Source organism: Arachis ipaensis, chromosome B4, assembly GCF_059453495.1.
Source record: "Arachis ipaensis isolate K30076 ecotype BB chromosome B4, ASM5945349v1, whole genome shotgun sequence".
Taxonomy (NCBI): Eukaryota; Viridiplantae; Streptophyta; class Magnoliopsida; order Fabales; family Fabaceae; genus Arachis; species Arachis ipaensis.
This window is the reverse complement of record NC_142439.1, coordinates 101,969,339-101,974,693: the sequence shown is the minus strand read 5'-3', so window position 1 is coordinate 101,974,693 and position 5,355 is coordinate 101,969,339. Positions and strand designations below refer to the sequence as shown.

Here is a 5,355-nt window from a genome sequence, read left to right as displayed (position 1 = left end):
TAAAAATTTTGAATTTCTTTATTTCCTTTTCCAAAATAATTTTTGAAAAATACAAAAAAATTTTAATAAAATCATAAAAACCAAAAATTTTGTGTTTCTTGTTTGAGTCTAGTGTCAAATTTTAAGTTTGGTGTCAATTGCATGTTTTTAAAATTTTCTTAATTTTCGAAAATATATGCATTGTGTTCTTCTTTGCTTTTCAAGTTGTTCTTGATGATTTTCTTTGTTTAATCTTGTGATTTTCTTGTTTTGTGCTTTTTGTTGTTTTTCATATGCATTTTCAAATTCATAGTGTCTAAACATTAAAAATTTCTAAGTTTGGTGTCTTGCATGTGTTTCTTTTCTTAAAAATTTTCAAAAAATATGTTCTTGATGTTCATCATAATATTCAAAGTGTTCTTGCATGAATTATTTGTTTTGATCTTAAATTCTTATGTCATGTGTCTTTTTTGTTGTTTTTCTCTTCCTTCATTAATTCAAAAATAAAAAAATAATATATTTTCCTTATTTTACTCAAAAATTTCAAAATTTTGGATTGACTTAGTCAAAAATTTTCAAAATTTGGTTGCTTCTTGTTAGTCAAGCCAAAATTTCAATTTAAAAATTTTATCTTTTCAAATCTTTTTCAAAAAAAAAATCAAATCTTTTTCATTTTTATTTCATAATTTTCGAAATCATTGCTAACATTTAATGTTTTGATTCAAAAATTTCAAGTATTGTTACTTTCCTGTTGAGAAAGGTTCAATTTTTAAATTCTAGAATAATATCTTTTAGTTTCTTGTTAGTCAAGTCATCAACTTTAATTTTAAAAATCAAATCTTTTTAATTTCCTTCTCAAATCTTTTTCAAAATAAAATTCAATCATATCTTTCAATCATATCTTTTTCAAAACTTAATTTCAAAATCTTTTTTCTAACTTCTTATCTTTTCAAAATTGATTTTCAAATCTTTTTCAATTAACTACTTGACTTTTTGCTTGATTTTAAAAAGTTTTCTATTTCTTATCCTCTTTAAAACCACCTAACTACCTTTCTCTCTCTCTAATTTTCGAAAACTATTACCCACTTTTTCAAAATTCTTTTTATTAACTAATTGTATTAAATTCTAATTTTATTTTATTTCTTTTAATAAATTCAAATTCTAACTAATAATTAAAATAAAAAAAATATTTTTCTTTTCTTTTAAATTAATATTCGAATACTCTCTCTTTCTCATCTCTTTCTATTTATTTATTTAATTACTAACACTTCTCTTCTTCTTAAAATTCAAACCCTCTCCCTCTCTCTGTGTTCGAATTCTCTTTATTTTCTCTCTACCTCATTCTTCTATTCTTCTATTCTTTTACTCACATAAAGGAATCTCTATACTGTGATATAGAGGATTCCTCTTCTTTTCTGTTCTCTTCTTTTTCATATGAGCAGGAACAAGAATAAGAACATTCTTGTTGAAGCTGATCCTGAACCTGAAAGGACTTGAAGAGGAAGCTAAGAGAAGCTAAAGCACAACACTTTGGAGAGGACCTTACAGAAATTTTCAAAAAAGAAGTAGAGATGGCAGCCGAAAACAATAACAATGGTAGAGATGCCAGGAAGATGCTTGGTGACTTTACTGCACCAACTTCTGACTTCTATGGAAGAAGTATCTCAATTCCTGCAATTGGAGCAAACAACTTTGAGCTTAAGCCTCAATTAGTTTCTCTAATGCAGCAGAATTGCAAGTTTCATGGACTTCCATTAGAAGATCCTCATCAGTTCTTAGCTGAATTCTTGCAAATCTGTGACACTGTTAAGACCAATGGGGTTAATCCCGAGGTCTACAGACTTATGCTTTTCCCCTTTGCTGTAAGAGACAGAGCTAGGATATGGTTGGACTCACAACCTAAAGAAAGCCTGAACTCTTGGAAAAAGTTGGTCAATGCTTTCTTGGCCAAATTTTTTCCACCTCAAAAGTTGAGCAAGCTTAGAGTGGAAGTCTAAACCTTCAGACAGAAGGAAGGTGAATCCCTCTGTGAAGCTTGGGAAAGATACAAGCAATTGATCAGAATGTGTCCTTCTAACATGCTTTCAGAATGGAGCATCTTATGTATATTCTATGATGGTCTGTCTGAATTGTCCAAGATGTCATTGGATCACTCTGATGGTGGATCTCTTCATCTAAAGAAGACGCCTACAGAAGCCTAGAAACTCATTGAAATGGTTGCAAATAACCAGTTCATGTACACTTCTGAAAGAAATCCTGTGAATAATGGGATGACTCAGAAGAAAGGAGTTCTTGAGATTGATACTCTGAATGCCATATTGGCTCAGAATAAAATATTGACTCAGCAAGTCAATATGATTTCTCAGAATCTGACTGGAATGCAAGCTGCATCCAGCAGTACTAAAGAAGCTTCCTCTGAAGAAGAAGCTTATGACCCTGAGAATCCTACAATAGAAGAGGTGAATTACATGGGAGAATCCTATGGAAACACCTACAATCCTTCATGGAGGAATCATCCTAATTTCTCATGGAAGGATCAACAGAAGCCTCAACAAGGCTTCAATAATAATAATGGTGGGAGAAATAGGTTTAGTAATAGCAAGCCTTTTCCATCATCTTCTGAGCAACAGATAGAGAATTCTAAGTAGAGCCTCTCTAACTTAGCAACCATAGTCTCTGATCTATCTAAGACCACTCTAAGTTTCATGACTGAAACAAGGTCCTCCATCAGAAATTTGGAGGCACAAGTGGGTCAACTAAGTAAAAGAGTTACTAAAATCCCTCCTAGTACTATCCCAAGCAATACAGAAGAGAATCCAAAAAGAGAGTGCAAGGCCATAAATATAATCAACATGGCTGAACCTATAGAGGAGGAAGAGGCAATGATTTCCAGTGAGGAAGACCTCAAAGGACGTCCACTGATCCCTAAGGAGTTACCTATTGAGGAACCAAAGGAATCTGAGGCTCATACAGAGACCATAGAGATTCCACTAAACTTACTGTTGCCATTCATGAGCTCTGATGAGTATTCTTCCTCTGAAGAAGATGAAGATATTATTGAAGAGCAAGTTGCTTAGTATCTAGGAGCAATCATGAAGCTGAATGCTAATTTATTTGGTAATGAGACTTGGGAGGATGAACCTCCATTGCTCATCAATGAACTGAATGCCTTGGTTCAACTGAAATTACCTCAGAAGAAACCGGATTCCGGAAAGTTCTTAATACCCTGCACCATAGGCACCATGACCTTTGAGAAGGCTCTGTATGACCTGGGGTCAGGAATAAACCTCATGCCACTCTCTGTAATAGAGAAACTAGGGATCTTTGAGGTACAAGCTGTAAGAATCTCACTAGAGATGGCAGACAAATCAATGAAACAGGCTTATAGACTTGTAGAGGATGTCTTAGTGAAGGTTAAAGGCCTGTACATCCCTGCTGACTTCATAATCCTAGACACTGGGAAGGATGAGGATGAATCCATCATCCTTGGAAGACCCTTCCTAGCCACAGTAATAGTTGTGATTGATGTGGATAGAGGAGAGTTAGTCCTTCAATTGAATGGGGACTACCTTATGTTTAAGGCTCAGGGATCTTCTTCTGTAACCATGGAGAGGAAGCATAAAAAGCTTCTCTCAATACAGAGTAAAACAGAGCTCCCACACTCAACTTCTAAGTTTGGTGTTAGGAGACCATCATTAAGCTCTGAGTCTCTGTAAGGCTCTCTAAGAGCTCACTGTCAAGCTATTGACATTAAAGAAGCGCTTGTTGGGAGGCAACCTAATGTTATTTAATTATATTTATTTATATTCCATTGTCATTTTATATTTTCTTTAGGTTGATGATCATGTGAAGTCATAAAAACAGCTACAGAATTAAAGCAAAATCAAAAACAGCATCAAAAACAGCACAACCTGGAGGACAGGCTTACTGGCGTTTAAATGCCAGTAAGGATAGCAGAATGGGCGTTTAACGCCCAGTCTGGCAGCATTCTGGGCGTTAAACGCCAGAATGGGCAGCACTTTGGGCGTTTAACGCCAAAAAAAGGTGTCTGGTGTCTGGCTGGCGTTAAATGCCAGAAATGGGAGACAGACTGGCATTTAACGCCAGAAAAGGGTGCCTGGCTGGCATTAAATGCCAGAAAGGGGCATCAGCCTGGCGTTTAACGCCAGAAAAGGTAGCAGAGCTGGCGTTTAATGCCAGAATTGGCACACAGAGGGCGTTTGAACACCAGAATGGTGCAGGGAGCAGAATACCTTGATACCTCAGGATCTGCGAACCCACAGGATCCACACCTACCCCTAATTCACTCTCTCTCCTCTTCACACCTCTCCATAACACTCTTCCCCAAATACCCTTGACCAATTCCATCAATACCTCTTCCCCAAATACCATTCACCTATCAAATCCTACCCTCGTCCCCACAACCTCTTCACCACTCACATCCATCCATCATAAAACCCCACTTACCCCACCATTCAAATTCAAACTACTTCCCCTCCAAACCCACCCATTCTTACACGAATTCCCCCTCTCTCTTACCCTATAAATACCCCTCATCACCACCTTCAATTTCACACATCACAAACACTTCTTTCCCCCCTTGGCCGAACCACTCACCCCCTCCATCTCCTCCATTTCTTCTTCTTCTCCTCCTTTTTTTCAAGTTTTGCTCGAGGACGAGCAAATATTTTAAGTTTTGTGTGGGAAAAAGCTCTGCTCTTTGTTTTTTCATAACCACTAATGGCACCTAAGACTGGAGAAACCTCTAGAAAGAAGAAAGGGAAGGCAATTGCTTCCACCTCCGAGTCATGGGAGATGGAGAGATTCATCTCAAAGATCCATCAAGACCACTTCTATAAAGTAGTGGCCAAGAAAAAGGTGATCCCCAAGGTCCCCTTCATGCTCAAAAAGAGTGAATATCCGAAGATCCGACGTGAGATTCAAAGAAGAAGTTGGAAAGCTCTCACCAACCCCGTCCAATAAGTCGGAATCTTAATGGTTCAAGAGTTCTATGCTAATGCATGGATCACTAAGAACCATGATCAAAGTATGAACCCGAACCTAAAGAATTGGCTCACAATGGATCGGGGGAATTACTTGGATTTCAGTCCAAAAAATGTGAGGTTGGCATTTAACTTGCCAATGATGCAAGGAGATCCTCACCCTTTCACCAGAAGGGTCAACTTTGTTCAAAGGTTGGACCAAGTCCTCATAGACATCTGTGTGGAAGGAGCTCAATGGAAGAGAGACTCAAGAGGCAAGCCGGTTCAATTAAGAAGGCTTGACCGTGGCTAGGGGATGGTTGGAGTTCATCCAATGCTCTATCATTCCTACTAGCAACCGGTCTGAAGTGACAATAGACCGGGCTATCATGAT

General features: G+C 37.2%; 1 non-coding gene across 1 annotated transcript; it reads right to left on the bottom strand.

Annotated features, from left to right (window-relative positions):
• Positions 1-1,955: 1,955 nt before the first annotated feature.
• Positions 1,956-2,063, bottom strand: LOC148568599 (small nucleolar RNA R71). Its single transcript, XR_015882974.1, has one exon. It is a non-coding gene; the product is annotated as a small nucleolar RNA R71 (small nucleolar RNA).
• Positions 2,064-5,355: the final 3,292 nt, after the last annotated feature.